Source organism: Heterodontus francisci, unplaced genomic scaffold, assembly GCF_036365525.1.
Source record: "Heterodontus francisci isolate sHetFra1 unplaced genomic scaffold, sHetFra1.hap1 HAP1_SCAFFOLD_221, whole genome shotgun sequence".
Lineage (NCBI taxonomy): Eukaryota > Metazoa > Chordata > Chondrichthyes > Heterodontiformes > Heterodontidae > Heterodontus > Heterodontus francisci.
Window position 1 is genome coordinate 781,068 of NW_027141485.1, and position 17,357 is coordinate 798,424.

Consider the following 17,357-nt stretch of genomic DNA (forward strand, 5'->3'; position numbering starts at 1 on the left):
CAATTCTCCAGTCCTCCGGGACCTCACCCGTGTTTAAGGATGTTGCAAAGATATCTGTTAAGGCCCCAACTATTTCCTCTCTCGCTTCCCTCAGTAACCTGGGATAGATCCCATCCGGACCTGGGGACTTGTCCACCTTAATGCCTTTTAGAATACCCAACACTTCCTCCCTCCTTATGCCGACTTGACCTAGAGTAATCAGACATCTGGCCCTAACCTCAACATCCGTCATGTCCCTCTCCTCGGTGAATACCAATGCAAAGTACTCATTTAGAATCTCACCCATTTTCTCTGACTCCACGCAGAACTTTCCTCCTTTGTCCTTGAGCGGGCCAATCCTTTCTCTAGTTACCCTCTTGCTCCTTATATATGAATAAAAGGCTTTGGGATTTTCCTTAACCCTGTTTGCTAAAGATATTTCATGACCCCTTTTAGCCCTCTTAATTCTTCATTTCAGATTGCGCCTACAATCCCGATATTCGTTCAAAGCTTCGTCTTTCTTCAGCCGCCTAGACCTTATGTATGCTTCCTTTTTCGTCTTAGCTAGTCTCACAATTTCACCTGTCATCCATGGTTCCCTAATCTTGCCATTTCTACCCCTCATTTTCACAGGAACATGTCTCTCCTGCACGCTAATCAACCTCTCTTTAAAAGCCTCCCACATATCAAATGTGGATTTACCTTCAAACAGCTGCTCCCAATCTACATTCCCCAGCTCCTGCCGAATTTTGGTACAGTTGGCCTTCCCCCAATTTAGCAGTCTTCCTTTAGGACCACTCTCGTCTTTGTCCATGAGTATTCTAAAACTTACGGAATTGTGATCACTATTCCCAAAGTAGTCCCCCACTGAAACATCAACCACCTGGCCAGGCTCATTCCCCAACACCAGTTCCAGTATGGCCCCTTATCGAGTTGGACTATTCACATACTGCTCTAGAAAACCCTCCTGGATGCTCCCGACAAATTCTGCTCCATCTAGACCTCGAACACTAAGTGAATCCCAGTCAATGTTGGGAAAATTAAAATCTCCTATCACCACCACCCTGTTGCTCCTACAGCTTTCCATAATATATCTACTTAATGGCACAGTTCTAAAGAGTGTGCTGGAATAGAGGGACTTGGGGTTCATGTGCATCAATCTTTGAAGGTGGCAAGACATATTGCGAGAGTGGTTAGCAAAGCATATGGGATCTTGGGCTTTATAAATAGAGGCATTGAGTACAAAAGCAGGGAAGTTATGCTGAACCATTATTAAACTCAGGTTAGGCCCCAATTGGAGTGTTGCTTCCAGTTCTGCTCAGCAGACTTTCGAAAGAATGTGAGGGTCCTTGAGAGGACGCAGAGGTGATTTACCAGAATGGATCCAGGGATGGGGGATTTTAGTTACAAGGTTAGGTTGGAAAAGCTAGGATTATTCTGCCTATATCAAAGGAGATTGAGTGGAGAATTGATAGAGGTGTATAACACCTCGAGAGAACAGGCCATCCTGGACTGGGTATTGTGTAATGAGAAAGGATTAGTGAACAATCTTGTTGTGTGGGGTCCCTTGGGGAAGTGCGCCCATAATATGATAAAATTCTTCATTAAGATGGAGAGTGAGAGAGTTGATTCCGAGACTCGGGTCCTGAATCTAAACAAAGGAAACTATGAAGGTATGAGGCGGGAGTTGGCTATGATAGATTGGGGAACGTTACTTAAAGGGTTGACAGTGGATAGGCAATGGCTAGCATTTAAAGAGCACATAGATGAATTACAACAATTGTTCATTCCTGTCTGTGCAAAAGTAAAACAGGAAGGGTGGCTCAACTGTGGCTTACAAAAGAAATTAAGGAAAGTATTAGATCCAAGGAGGAGAGATATAAAATGGTCAGAACAAGCAGCAAACCTGAAGATTGTGAGCAGTTTGGAATTTAGCAGAGGAGGACAAAAGGATTGATTAAGAAGGGGGAAATAGAGTATGAGAGTAAGCTAGCAGAGAACATAAAAACTGACTGTAAAAGATTCTATAGATATGTGTAGAGAAAAAGATTAGTGAAGACAAATGTGGGCCCTTAACAGTCAGAAACGGGGGAATTTATAATGGGGAACAAAGAAATGGCAGACCAATTAAATACATACTTTGGATCTGTCTTCACAAAGGAGGATACAAATTATCTCCCAGAAATGTTAGGGAACATAGGATCTAGTGAGAAGGAGGAACTGTATGAAATCAGTATTAATAGGGAATGTTTGGGAAATTGATGGGATTGAAGGCCGATAAATTCCCAGGGCCTGATAATCTACATCCCAGAGTACTTAAGGAAGTGGCCCTTGAAATAGCAGATGCATTTCTGGTCTTTTTTCAAAATTCTATAGACTCTGGAACAGTTCCAATGGATTGGACGGTAGTTAATGTAACTCCATTATTTAAAAAAAGAGGCAGAAAGAAAACAGCGAATTATATATCGGTCAGCCTGACATCAGTCGTGGGGAAAATGCTGGAGTCCATTATAAAAGATGTAATAGCAGAGTGCAATAATAACTCGTCTCCACTCCTAGTATTTCTAAATCCCACACATTCACTATCATGTGAACAATTATTTCCTGTTGTGTCTCACTCAGATTTGTAAACTTCACTGTATTGGAGTGAGGTGACATCTACTGGCGGGAAGCAAGAACTGCAATCAAGCAGCAGAAACTCCACAGTCTGTCAGGGTGAAAGAAATATTGCAATGTGAGGATACAGCGAAGTGGTTTTATTGGGCAGATGGAGACATGATTCCACTTGTGGTGGTGTCTGAAGCAAAGGCCAGAAATACAAAATTGTCATTAATAAAAGAAATGAGGAATTCATGAAAAATGTAGTAACGTAGTGAATGGTTAGAATGTGGATAGAATAGAAAGTGAGATTGGATGGACAGAAGCAGTCTGAAAGGATGGCTGAAACAAAAGATGAGTGCCCTGAAACGTTAAATGTGTTTCTCACAGCACAGATGCTGCCAGAGCTGCTGAACATTTCCAGCACTTTCTGTTTTTATTTCAGCATTTGCAGGATGTTGCTTTGATCTGAAAAAAAATGGATGATTGACCGGGGGGTTCCAGTGAAATTCCACAGCAGCTAATAAAACCAGACCCGTCAGTGACTCGTTGGTCTTGGGGTATCATTCTTGCTTCGGGAGTATGATTAATTAACATGCGAGAGATCCTGGGTTCAAGTCCCGGACGAGCCCTGGTCTGCTGGCATTTTTAGATTAAGGTTATCTATTGGTTTCAGCCTTCCAGAAAGTGGAATTGACTTCCATACGGAGCTGGCTTGAGGACCAGACAACTGGATTCAAAGAGCTTGTCGACAAAATTGTAATTAACTAAATGTACAGATAACCAACTGGGAATATAAAGTTGTTGCAGTAATTGAGACCTGTGTCCAAAAAACAACTGGACTGGAATGGAATGGAATTCTTCAGTGTTTCTGTTGTTTGGCTTGCATTGACTCATCGATTTTCTTGTTTTTCACTTTGTCGATGCCTTTGAATAATTGTGGATCCTTCTTCAGGGTGTCTTCTTTCACCACGTAGTTCTGACCTCTGATGATGTTGATTGTAATCAGCTTCAATTCGCTGATAATTTTGGAAGTGAGCAGATTTCCTTTGCTTGAGTCAACAACACGGAACTCAGTCTGACATGTGGACCCATGGGAGGATGTGAATGCCACCCCTGCGTTGGAGTTGCATCCATCCAATAAGACACCGAGTAGAAGTGACAGTTCTGTCAGTCGAATATGAGACTTTTAATGGCAGGGTGGTGAGTTTGAGTGCCATTCTGTTTTTCCCTTTTTTAAGGCTTCATGAGCAGAGAGTAGAGGGAGTGTTTGAAATGAGCAAGTCTCGCTTTGATTCAGGACTCTTACCTCTCAGCAGCATCTCACTATGAAAGATTGAATTTTATCTCATTTCATTCTCAGCTCAGGGTCAGTGTGGATCACTGGGACTTCTGGCTGTCTCCCGCTTCACAATCCATCAGGACTGAGAAAGCAATGGGGAATATTACTCACATGTTGTGTTCTTTAATTTTTTGGAAAACTTGAATGTATGTATTTTCTTCCAAAACAAGGACACCAAGCCACTGTTAATGTAGGGCTGAAATAGCTCAGTTGGGAGAGTGTGAGACTGAAAATCTAAAGGTCCCTGGTTTAATCCCGGGTTTCAGCAATTTTGCTTCCTTATGCGTCCCTTGCCTTGGTTCTGATTTTCCAGTTGCACAATTTACTTTGAAATTATTTACCAAGCACCAGTGGATTGAATTTGAGAAACAACACAGAGTCATTTACAGCACAGAAGGTGGTCGTTTGGCCTATCACGTCCATGCTGGCTCTCCCCGGAGCAATCTAGTCAGTTCCACTCACCAGCTCGATCCCTTTCCTCCTGCACGTTTCTTTCCTTCTAGTATCCATCCAATTTCCTTTTCAAATCATTGATTGTCTCTGCTTCCACCACACTCGTGGGCCAAGTCATTACCACCCACAACATAAAAAAGTTCCGCCTCATCAAGGATGGTAAACACTTATATCTTCTATATTTGCTTATTCTCTATTTCTATGAGAATAGACTGGCAGTCAACATGAAAGGGAACCCAAAAATCATCGAGCAGCATGTAAATGATAAGTGGGTAGTAAGAGGTTCAGTCGGGCCTATTAGGGACAAAAAGGATAATATAAGCTTAGAGGTGCAGGGCAATGTTAATCTACTTAATGAGTACTTTATATCAGTGATCACTAAGGAAGTGGAATTTGACAAAATATCAGTCGAAGTGAAGAGAGTAGAGGCAATGTAGAGAGTACAAATTAGGAGAGGGAGGTACTAAAAAGGCTGGCTGTGCTTAGGTAAGATAAATAACCTGGTCCGGATGGCTCACATCCCAGGTTGCGAAAGGAAATGCGGATGCAGATAACGGAAGAGCTTGCTTAATCTTCCAATCTTCCCTGGATACGGGGGAGGTGCCAGAGGATTAAACAGTGGCAAATGCGACACCCTTATTCAAGAAAGGGTGTAAGGACAGTCTGGGTAACTACAGGCTAGTTAGATTAACAGCAGTGGTGGGTAAGGTTTTAGAAAGAATAATCAGGGTAAAAAATCAACAGTCACTGGAGAGGTTTGAGTTAATTAAGGAGAGTGAGCATGGATTTATAAATGGGAGTTCATGCTTGACTAATCTCACTGCATTTATTGATGAACTAACAGAGCAGGTTGATGAAGGGAATGCAGTGGATGTTGTTTATATGGATTTTAAGGAAGCGTTTGACAAGGTACCACATAAAAGGGCGGTTAACAAAATTGAAGTTCGTGGGATAGGAGGGTCAGTGTCCAATTGGATAGAAAATTGGTTTAAGGACAGAAAACAGCGAGTCTAATTAAATGGTTCTTTGTCAGACTGGAGGATAGTCGACAGTGGTGTTCCCGAAGGGTCAGTGCTTTTTTTGCTAAAGGTAAGTGACTTGGATCTTGGAATACAGAGTAGAATCCACAAATATGCCGATGACACCAAACTTGGAGGAGCGGCAAACAGTGAGGATGATATGAACTGCCTGCAACAGGACAGTGATAGGCTAGCAGAATGGGCAGACAGGTGGCAGATGGAATTTAATAGTGACAAGTGTGAGGTGATGTAAAGGAATAGGGAGAGGCAATATGTACTTAATGGCACAGTTCTAAAGAGTGTGCTGGAATAGAGGGACTTGGGGTTCATGTGCATCAATCTTTGAATGTGGCAAGACATATTGCGAGAGTGGTTAGCAAAGCATATGGGATCTTGGGCTTTATAAATAGAGGCATTGAGTACAAAAGCAGGGAAGTTATGCTGAACCATTATAACACTCTGGTTAGACCCCAATTGGAGTGTTGCTTCCAGTTCTGCTCAGCAGACTTTAGAAAGAATGTGAGGGTCCTTGAGAGGACGCAGAGGTGATTTACCAGAATGGATCCAGGGATGGGGGATTTTAGTTCCAAGGTTAGGTTGGAAAAGCTAGGATTATTCTGCCTATATCAAAGGAGATTGAGTGGAGAATTGATAGAGGTGTATAACACCTCGAGAGAACAGGCCATCCTGGACTGGGTATTGTGTAATGAGAAAGGATTAGTTAACAGTCTTGTTGGGTGGGGTCCTTTGGGGAAGTGCGCCCATAATATGATAAAATTCTTCATTAAGATGGAGAGTGAGAGAGTTGATTCCGAGACTCGGGTCCTGAATCTAAACAAAGGAAACTATGAAGGTATGAGGCGGGAGTTGGCTATGATAGATTGGGGAACGTTTCTTAAAGGGTTGACAGTGGATAGGCAATGGCTAGCATTTAAAGAGCGCATGGATGAATTACAACAATTGTTCATTCCTGTCTGTGCAAAAGTAAAACAGGAAGGGTGGCTCAACTGTGGCTTACAAAAGAAATTAAGGAAAGTATTAGATCCAAGGAGGAGAAATATAAAATGGTCAGAACAAGCAGCAAACCTGAAGATTGTGAACAGTTTGGAATTTAGCAGAGGAGGACAAAAGGATTGATTAAGAAGGGGGAAATAGAGTATGAGAGTAAGCTAGCAGAGAACATAAAAACTGACTGTAAAAAATTCTATAGATATGCGTAGAGAAAAAGATTAGTGAAGACAAATGTGGGCCCCTTACAGTCAGAAACGAGGGAATTTATAATGGGGAACAAAGAAATGGCAGACCAATTAAATACATACTTTGGATCTGTCTTCACAAAGGAGGATACAAATTATCTCCCAGAAATGTTAGGGAACATAGGGTCTAGTGAGAAGGAGGAACTGTAGGAAATCAGTATTAGTAGGGAATGTTTGGGAAATTGATGGGATTGAAGGCCGATAAATCCCCAGGGCCTGATAATCTAAATCCCAGATTACTGAAGGAAGTGGCCCTTGAAATAGCAGATGCATTTCTGGTCTTTTTTCAAAATTCTATAGACTCTGGAACAGTTCCAATGGATTGGACGGTAGTTAATGTAACTCCATTATTTAAAAAAAGAGGCAGAAAGAAAACAGCGAATTATATACCGGTTAGCCTGACATCAGTCGTGGGGAAAATGCTGGAGTCCATTATAAAAGATGTAATAGCAGAGTGCAATAATAACTCGTCTCCACTCCAAGTATTTCTAAATCCCACACATTCACTAGAATGTGAACAATTATTTCCTGTTGTGTCTCTCTCAGATTTGCAAACTTCACTGTATTGGAGTGAGGTGACATCTACTGGCGGGAAGCAAGAACTGCAATCAAGCAGCAGAAACTCCACAGTCTGTCAGGGTTAAAGAAACATTGCAATGTGAGGATCCAGCGAAGTGGTTTGATTGGGTAGATGGAAACATGATTCCACTTGTGGTGGTGTCTGAAGCAAAGGCCAGAAATACAAAATTGTCATTAATAAAAGAAATGAGGAATTCATGAAAAATGTAGTAACGTAGTGAATGGTGAGAATGTGGATAGAATAGAAAGTGAGATTGGATGGACAGAAGCAGTCTGAAAGGATGGCAGAAACAAAAGGTGAGTGCCCTGAAACGTTAACTGTGTTTCTCACAGCACAGATGCTGCCAGAGCTGCTGAACATTTTCACCACTTTCTGTTTTTATTTCAGCATTTGCAGGATGTTGCTTTGATCTGAAAATAAATAGTTGATTGACTGGGGGGTTCCAGTGAAATTCCACAGCAGCTAATAAAACCTGGCCTATCAGTGGCTCGTTGGTCTAGGGGTATGATTCTCGCTTCGGGTGTATGGTTAATTAACATGTGAAAGATCCCGGGTTCAAGTCCCGGACGAGCCCTGGTCTGCTGGCATTTTTAGATTAAGGTTATCTATTGGTTTCAGCCTTGCAGAAGGTGGAATTGACTTCCATCCGGAGCTGGCTTGAGGACCAGACAACTGGATTCAAAGATCTTGTTGACAAAATTGTAATTAACTAAATGTGCAGATAACCAACTGGGAATATAAAGTTGTTGCAGTAATTGAGACCTGACTCCAAAAACAACAGGACTGGTTTCTGGACTGGAATGGAATGGAATTCTTCAGTGTTTCTGTTGTTTGGCTTGCATTGACTCATCGATTTTCTTGTTTTTCACTTTGTCGATGCCTTTGAATAATTGTGGATCCTTCTTCAGGGTGTCTTCTTTCACCAGGTAGTTCTGACCTCTGATGATGTTGATTGTAATCAGCTTCAATTCGCTGATAGTTTTGGAAGTGAGCAGATTTCCTTTGCTTGAGTCTACAACATGGAACTCAGTCTGACATGTGGACCCATGGGAGGATTTGAATCCCACCCCTGCGTTGGAGTTGCATCCATCCAATAAGAGACCGAGTAAAAGTGACAGTTCTGTCAGTCGAATATGAGACTTTTAATGGCAGGGTTGTGAGTTTGAGTGCTATTCAGTTTTTCCATTTTTTAAGGCTTCATGAGCAGAGAGTACAGGGAGTGTTTGAAATGAGCAAGTCTCGCTTTGATTCAAGACTCTGACCTCTCAGCAGCATCTCACTATGAAAGATTGAATTTTATCTCATTTCATTCTCAGCTCGGGGTCTGTGCGGCTCAGTGGCACTTCTGGCTGTCTCCCGCTTCACAATCCATCAGTACTGAGAAAGCAATGGGGAATATTACTCACATGTAGTGTTTTTTAATTTTTTGGAAAACTTGAATGTATGTAATTTCTTCCAAAACAAGGACACCAAGCCACTGTTAATGTCGGGCTCAAATAGCTCAGTTGGGAGAGCGTTAGACTGAAGATCTGAAGGTCCCTGGTTCAATCCCGGGTTTCAGCAATTTTGCTTCCTTATGCGTCCCTTGCCTTGGTTCTGATTTTCCAGTTGCACAATTTACTTTGAAATTATTTACCAAGCACCAGTGGATTGAATTTGAGAAACAACACAGAGTCATTTACAGCACAGAAGGTTGTCGTTTGCCCTATCACGTCCATGCTTGCTCTCCCCGGAGCAATCTAGTCAGTTCCACTCACCAGCTCGGTCCCTTTCCTCCTGCAAGTTTCTTTCCTTCAAGTATCCATCTAATTTCCTTTTCAAATCATTGATTGTCTCTGCTTCCACCACACTCGTGGGCCAAGACATTACTACCCACAGCATAAAAAAATCCACCTCATCAAGGATGGGAAATACTTATATCTTCTATATTTGCTTATTCTCTATTTCTATGAGAATAGACTGACAATCAACATGAAAGGAAACCCAAAAATCTTAGAGCAGCATGTAAATGATAAGTGGGTAGTAAGAGGTTGAGTCGGGCCTATGAGGGACAAAAAGTATAATATAAGCTTCGAGGTGCAGGGCAATGTTAATCTACTTAATGAGTACTTTGTATCAGTGATCACTTTGGAAGTGGAATTTGACAAAATATCAGTCGAAGTGAAGAGAGTAGAGGCAATGGAGAGGGTACAAATTGAGAGAGGGAGGTACTAAAAAGGCTGGCTGTGCTTAGGGTAGATAAATCACCTGGTCTGGATGGCTTGCATCGCAGGTTGCGAAAGGAAATACAGATGCAGATAATGGAAGAGTTTGCTATTATCTTCCAATCTTCCCTGGATACGGGGGAGGTGCCAGGTGTAAACAGTGGCAAATGTGACGCCCTTATTCAAGAAAGGGTGTAAGGACAGTCCGGCTAACTACAGGCTAGTTAGATTAACAGCAGTGGTGGGTAAGGTTTTAGAAAGAATAATCTGGGTAAAAAATCAACAGTCACTTGGAGAGGTTCGAGTTAATTAAGGAGAGTGAGCATGGATTTATAAATGGGAGTTCATGCTTGACTAATCTAACTGCATTATTTGATGAACTAACAGAGCAGCTTGATGAAGGGAATGTCGTGGATGTTGTTTATATGGATTTTAAGGAAGCGTTTGACAAGGTACCACATAAAAGGACGGTTGACAAAATTGAGGTTCGTGGTATAGGAGGGTCAGTGTCCAATTGGATAGAAAATTGGTTTAAGGACAGAAAACAGCGAGTCTTATTAAATGATTCATTGTCAGCCTGGAGGATAGTCGACAGAGGTGTTCCCCAAGGGTCAGTGCTAGAACCACTGCTTTTTTTGCTAAAGATAAATGACTTGGATCTTGGAATATTGAGTAGAATATTAAAATATCCCGATGACAACAAACTTGGAGGAGTGGCAAACAGTGAGGATGATATGAACTGCCTGCAACAGGACAATGATAGGCTAGCAGAATGGGCAGACAGGTGGTAGATGGAATTTAATAGTGACAATTGTGAGGTGATGTATTTTGGCATAAGGAATGGGGAGAGGCAATATTTACTTAATGGCACAGTTCTAAAGAGTGTGTTGGAATAGAGGGACTTGGGGTTCATGTGCATCAATCTTTGAAGGTGGCAAGAAATATTGCGAGAGTGGTTTGCAAAGCGTATGGGATCTTGGGCTTTATAAATAGAGGCATTGAGTACAAAGCAGGGAAGTTATGCTGAACCATTATAAAACTCTGGTTAGGCCCCAGTTGGCGTGTTGCTTCCAGTTTTGCTTACCACACTTAAGAAAGAATGTGAGGGTCCTTGAGAGGATGCAGAGGAAATTCACCAGAATGGATCCAGGGATGGAGGATTTTAGTTACAAGGTTGGGTTGGAAAAGCTAGGGTTGTTCTGCCTGTATCAAAGGAGAGTGAGGGGAGAATTGATAGATGTGTTTTCGGCTATGACAGTTTTAAATAAGTTGGCAAGGAAACATTGTTCCCGTTAACTATTGGTACAAGGACTAGGGGACACAGATTGAAGGTTCTGGACAGGAGATACAGGGGGACTGTGCGGAAGAACTTTCTTACACTGATTGGTGATGATCTGTAACTTGCTGCCCATGAGGGCGGTGGAAATGGAGACAATCGAGGATTACAAAAGGAATTTGAATGGGCACTTGAAGGAAATAATTTTACAGGGCTATGGGGATCGAGCAGACAAGTAATAACTCGTCTCCACTCCTAGTATTTCTAAATCCCACACATTCACCATAATGTGAACAATTCTTTCCTGTTGTTTCTCAGATTTGTAAACTTCACTGCATTGGAGTGAAGTGACATCTACTGGCAAGAAACAAGAACTGCCGTGATGAGATCAGCCATGATTGTATTGAATGGCAGAGCAGGCTCGAGTGGCTGAATTGCCGACTCCGGCTCCTCGTTCTTATGTTCATAGAATCATACAGCACAGATGGAGGCCATTCGGCCCAATTGTGCCTCTGCTGACTCTCTAACAAAAAGTTGCAATGTGTCCAACCCCCTGTCTATTTCCCCATAATCCAGGAGAATTTCACTTTGAAATATTTGTCCAATTCCCTTATGAAAGTTATAATTGAATCTGTTTCCACCACCCTGTCAGACAATTGATTCCAAATCCGAATCAGTTACTGGTTAAAAAGATCTTTCCTCACCTCCCCTTGTCATTTTTGGCCAATTATTTTAAATCTGTGTCCTCTGGTTACTGACCCCCAGGACAGTGGAAACAGTTTCTCCCTCTCTACCCTATGAAAATCCTTCATGATTCTGAACATCTCTATTAAATCTTCCCTTAGCATTCTCTACTCTGAGGAGAACAATCCCAGCTTCACCAGCCTGTCCAGAGAACTAAAACCCCGCATCTCTGGGATCATTCCAGTAAATGTCCTCTGAACTGTCTCAGAAGCTTTGATGTCCTTTCTAAAGCCTGGTGCCCAGAACTGGACACATTACTCGAGCTGAGATCGAGCCAGCGACGCCCACATCCCACGAACGAATAAAAGAACGCTCCCTAACCAGTCCCCAATTCTTAAGCATTTATAGACGCTCCCTGCCCAGTCCCCAAATCTTATTCATTTAGAAACGCTTCCTGCCCAGTCTCCAACTCTTATTCAATTATAGACACTCCCTGCCCAGTCCCCAGTTCTTATCCATTTACAGACGCTCCCTGACCAGTACCCAAAATTTATTCATTTAGAGACGCTCCCTGCCCAGTCCCCCAATTCTTATCCATTTGCAGACGCTCCCTGCCCAGTCCCCAATTCTTATCCATTTACAGACGCTCCCTGACCAGTACCCAAATTTTATTCATTTAGAGACGCTCCCTGCCCAGTCCCCCAATTCTTATCCATTTGCAGACGCTCCCTGCCCAGTCCCCAATTCTTATCCATTTACAGACGCTCCCTGACCAGTACCCAAATTTTATTCATTTAGAGACGCTCCCTGCCCAGTCCCCAATTCTTATCCATTTCCAGACGCCGTTTCGGGAAGCCTCACCGGGAAAAGCTTCACCACCGCCATCCGCAGGGATACAGATGGGATTGTTCCATCTTATTGTGGCCCTGAGGCCCTGCTCCAGCTGTGTGAGCCCGCAAAGTCTTCCCGCACTTTGTGAATATCCCGCTCCAACTCCGAACCCGCAGCTCGAGCTGCTGACAAAGCTCTCTACTGCGCCTGCGCGCCCTGCTCCTGTCACAGATTGGGCGGATTCTAGGCCGCTGAGCATTCTGGGTACCACACCTGTCATTAATGCTATTCTTTCAGCTGAAAGGTTTCATTACGTACATTTCATGACCTGGTATCGTCGTGAGTGTTTTCTTTTGCACCTGTCAATGCCTGGGAGGATAGAGTCAGCTTCACTTTGTAGCCATGAGTTTCTGGTGTGAGAAAGTGATGTTTAACTCAGTATATTTCGGTTTTTGGTCTGTGACTGTGGGTATTATTCAGTACCTGTTTGTTTCTGCTATTGCTCTGTGAGTTTCACCACATATCTTTCAACAACTTGTATGTGAGCATCAGCTTTTGTCTATATCTATCAGTTTCTGAGAAGTGAGAAAGGGTTTGATTCTATCCCTATCAGTATCTGTTACATGCATGTGTCTTTAATCTGCACCTCCTCTGAGTGTGTCTTCATCTCTGTACTTGTAAGTGAATATGTGTTTTGCTTTGTATCTGTCAGTCTTTGAAGTGTGAGCCTGGGTTTGTACCTAATTTCCTTTGTACCTTGCAGTTGGGATATGAAAGAAAGATTTTTACACGTTACCTGCCAACTGCTGCTACGTGACTGTGGGTTTCACACTGTATCTGTCAATTTCTTGTCTGGTAATGCGAAGTTTACAGTGTACATGTCAGTTTCTAGTCCAGGACTGATTGGTTTTACTCTGTCCCTAGCATTCGCTGGTATGTTCGTGTGGGGTTTACATTGTACCTGTCAGTTTCTTGTATGTGAGTGTTGATTTCACTCTGAAAAGAATCATAGATCATAGAATAGTTACAGAACAAAAGGAAGCCATTCAGCTCATTGTGCTTGTGCTGCTTCTGTGCACGAGCAACTCAGCTCATGCCACAGACTCATGTATTGCATGAAAACATGCATTTTTTCCACTTCAGATAATTATCTTATATCATTTTGAAAGCCATGGTTGAATCAGCCTCCATCACACTCTCAAGCAGTGCATATCAGATCTTAACCACTCGCTGTGCAAAAGAAGTTTTTCCTCATGTTGCCTTTGGTTCTTTTGCCATTCACCTTAAATCGGTGTCCTCAGGTTACAGAGCCGTGAATAATAATCCCCATTGCTTTCTCAGCACTGATGGATTGTGAAGCAGGAGACAGCCAGAAGTCCCACTGAGCCGCACTGACCCCGAGCTGGGAATGAAATGAGATGAAGTTCAATCTTTCACAGCGAGATGCTGCAGAGAGATGAGTCCCGAATCAAAGTGAGACTTTCTCATACTTTTGCTGAATTTCATTTCAAACACTCCTTGTACTCCCTGCTAATGAAGCCTTAAAAAAGGGAAAAACAAAATGGCACTCAAACTCACCACCCTGAAATTAAAAGTTTAATGTTTGACTGACTGAACTGTCACTTCTACTCGGTCTCTTATTGGATGGATGCAACTGTATTCTCCAACGCAGGGGTGGCATTCAAATCCTCCCATGGGTCCACATGTCAGACTGAGATCCATGTTGCAGACTCAAGCAAAGGAAATCTGTTCAGTTCCAAAACTATCAGTGAGTTGAAGCTCATTACGATCATCATCATCAGAGGTCAGAACTACCTGGTGAAAGAAGACAATCTGAAGAAGGATCCACAATTATTCAAAGGCATCGACAAAGTGAAAAACAAGAAAATCGATGAGTCAATGCAAGCCAAACAGCAGAAACACTGAAGAAGTCCATTCCATTCCAGTCCAGAACCCAGTCCTGTTGTTTTTGGAGTCAGGTCACAATTACTGCAACAACTTTATATTCCCACTTGGCTATCTGTACATTTAGTTAATCAAGCTCTTTGAATCCAGCTCTCTGGTCCTCAAGCAGGCTCCATATGGAAATCAATTCCACCTTCTGCAAGGCTGAAACCAATCAATGACCTTAATCTAAAAATGCCAAAGAAGAAGGGCTTGTCCAGGATTTGAACCCAGGATCTCTCACACATTAATTAATCACTCACCCGAAGCAAGAATCATACCCCTAGATCAACATGCCACTGATATCAGAACTTCCTTTTAGCTCCTGTGGAATTTCACTGGCAGCCAAAGCCGATCATCCAATTTTTTTTCAGAGCAAAGCAACATCTTGCAAATTCTGAAATAAAAACAGAAAGTGTTGGAAATGTTCAGAAACTCTGGCAGAATCTGTGGAGAGAGAAACAGAGTTCACCTTTCAGGGCGTTTACCTTTTGTTTGAGCCATCCTTTCACACTGCTTCTGTCCACCCAATCTCACTTTCTATTTTATCTAGATTCCACCCACTCACTACCTAAATACATTTATCATGAATTCCTCATATCTTTTAATAATGACAATTTTATATTTCTGGCCTTTGCTTTGGACTCCACCACAAGTGGAATCATGTCTCCATCAACCCAATCAAACCCATTCACTATTTCCTCACATTGCAATGTTTCTTTCACCCTGACAGACGATGGAATTTCTGCTGCTTGATTGCAGTTCTTGCTTCCCGCCAGTAGATGTCACCTCACTCCAGTACAGTGAAGGTGACAAATCTGAGAGCACACAACAAGAAGTAATTGTTCACGTTGTTCATTGTTCAGTGAACAGGTCCCTCTATTCCTGCACACTCTTTAGAACTGTGCCATTAAGTATATATTGCCTCTCCCTATTCCTTCTGCTCAAATGCATCACCTCACGCTAGTCACTATTAAAATCGATCTGCACCTGTCTGCCCATTCTGCTAGCCTATCACTGTCTTGTTGCAGGTGGTTCATTTCATCCTCACTGTTTGCCACTTCTCCAAGTTTGGTGTTATCGGCATATTTTGAGATTCTACTCTATATTCCAAGATCCAAGTCATTTATCTGTCGCAAGTAAAAAGCAGTGGTTCCAGCAGTGACCCTTGGGGAACAGTACTGTCGACAACCTTCCAGTCTGAGAATGAATCATTTATTACGACTTGCTGTTTTCTGTCCTTAAGCCAATTTTCTATCCAATTGGACACTGACCCTCCTATTCCATGAACCTCAATGTTGTTAATCACCCTTTTATGTGTCGTTTCTTAAAATCCATATAAACAACATCCACTGCATGTCCTTCATAAACCTTCTCTGTTAGTTCATCAAAAAATGCAGTTAGATTAGTCAAGCATGAACTCCCATTTATAAATCCATGCTCACTCTCCTTAATTAACTCAAACCTCTACAAGTGACTGTTGATTTTTTCCCTGATTGTTCTTTCTCAAACCTGACCCACCACTGTTGTTAATCTAACTGGCCTGTAGTTAGCCGGACTGTCCTTACACCCTTTCTTGAATAAGGGTGTCACATTTGCCACTGTTTAATCCTCTGACACCTCCCCCGTATCCAGGGAAGATTGGAAGATTATAGAAAGCCTTTCTGTTATCTGCATCCACATTTCCTTTCGCCATCTGGGATGAAAGCCATCCGGACCAGGTAAGTTATCTTCCTGAAGCATAACCAGCCTTTTCAGTACCTCCCTCTCTCAATTTGTACCCTCTCCATTGCCTCTACACTCTCCACTTCTACTGATATTTTGTCAAATTCCACTTCCTTAGTGATCATTGATACAAGGTACTTATTAACTAGATTAACATTGCCCTGCAGCTCTAAGTATATATTACCCTCTTTGTCCCTAATGGAGCCCACTTCACCGCTGACTACCTGCTTATTATTTATATACTGCTCGAAGATTTTTGGGTTCCCTTTCATGTTGACTGCCATTCTATTCTCGTAGAGATAGGGAATAAGCTAAATATAGAAGATATAAATATTTCCCATCCTTGGGTGAGGTGGAATTTTTTTATGCTGTGAGTGGTAATGTTCTGACCCATGAGTGTGGTGGAAGTAGAGACAATCAATGATTTGAAAAGGAAATTGGATGGATACCTGAAGCAAAGGAACTTGCAGGAGGAAAGGGATCGAGCAGGTGAGTGGAACTGAGTCGCTGGCTCCGATAATTGCTGCAGTCACTGCGATCCCCCTTAATTTTGTACAAGGTGACAATGTTTGCATCACGCATGTTTTGAGCCCTTGTTGAGCTCGACTATGGAGGGCTCACTGTCCAGTTCCTCCATGACAGGGAAGTCTGGAATGGCACTGAGAGCTACTTCAATGACAATGTTCTCCATTATGTGGAGTTCAAGATAATGCTCCACTCACCTTTCCATCTGCTTGTTAGGTTCAGTGATGATCACCCCTCTCTTTGTCTTCAAAAGGTGCTGATTTAGTTACTACTGGGCCCATTGCTTTCTTAATTCCTTCATACATCCCTCTAGCATCGCCGGATTCATCAGCAGAGTTTTAACCAGTATTGATTGGTGCAGTGCCGAGCAGTCTGCAGAGACTTGTTTCTGGCAGCTCTGAGAGCATTTAGATGTTGTTTGCTGGGGACTTGTTTTTAGTTCATGAGGGCTCTCTTCTTAGTTACAGTAACTGACTCCATTTCAGTCCAATAAGCCTCAAACCAGTCAGCATTCCTCCCATCTCTTTTCCTATACACAGTGAGTGCAGAGTTATAGATGGTGGTGTGCAGATGATTCCACTTTGACACTACACTGAGGCCTTGAGCATTGTTGTCTGAAAGAGCCTGATCGAGGATGTTGAGGAACTCCTGGGTCCTTTCTGGGTCAGTGGTTCGGCAAGTGTTGATCAGAAGACGAGCTTTCATCATGGATGGATGAAGCTTCCTTGGCTGAAGCCTGACCTTGCTACACACCAGGGAGTGGTCAGTGTCACAGTCAGTGCTGTGATAACTGCGAGTGATGAGGACACTGCTGAGGGTGGTATGTCTGGTGAAGATAAGGTCTAGCTGGTGCCAATGGCATGATCTCGGATGTCTCCAGGACACCTTGTAGCACAGCTTGACCTGGAAGTAGCCGTTCATCACACAGAATCCATGGTGAC

General features: G+C 42.6%; 1 non-coding gene across 1 annotated transcript; it reads left to right on the plus strand.

Annotated features, from left to right (window-relative positions):
• Positions 1-8,717: 8,717 nt before the first annotated feature.
• trnaf-gaa (transfer RNA phenylalanine (anticodon GAA)) lies at positions 8,718-8,790 on the plus strand. Its single transcript has one exon. It is a non-coding gene; the product is annotated as a tRNA-Phe (tRNA).
• Positions 8,791-17,357: the final 8,567 nt, after the last annotated feature.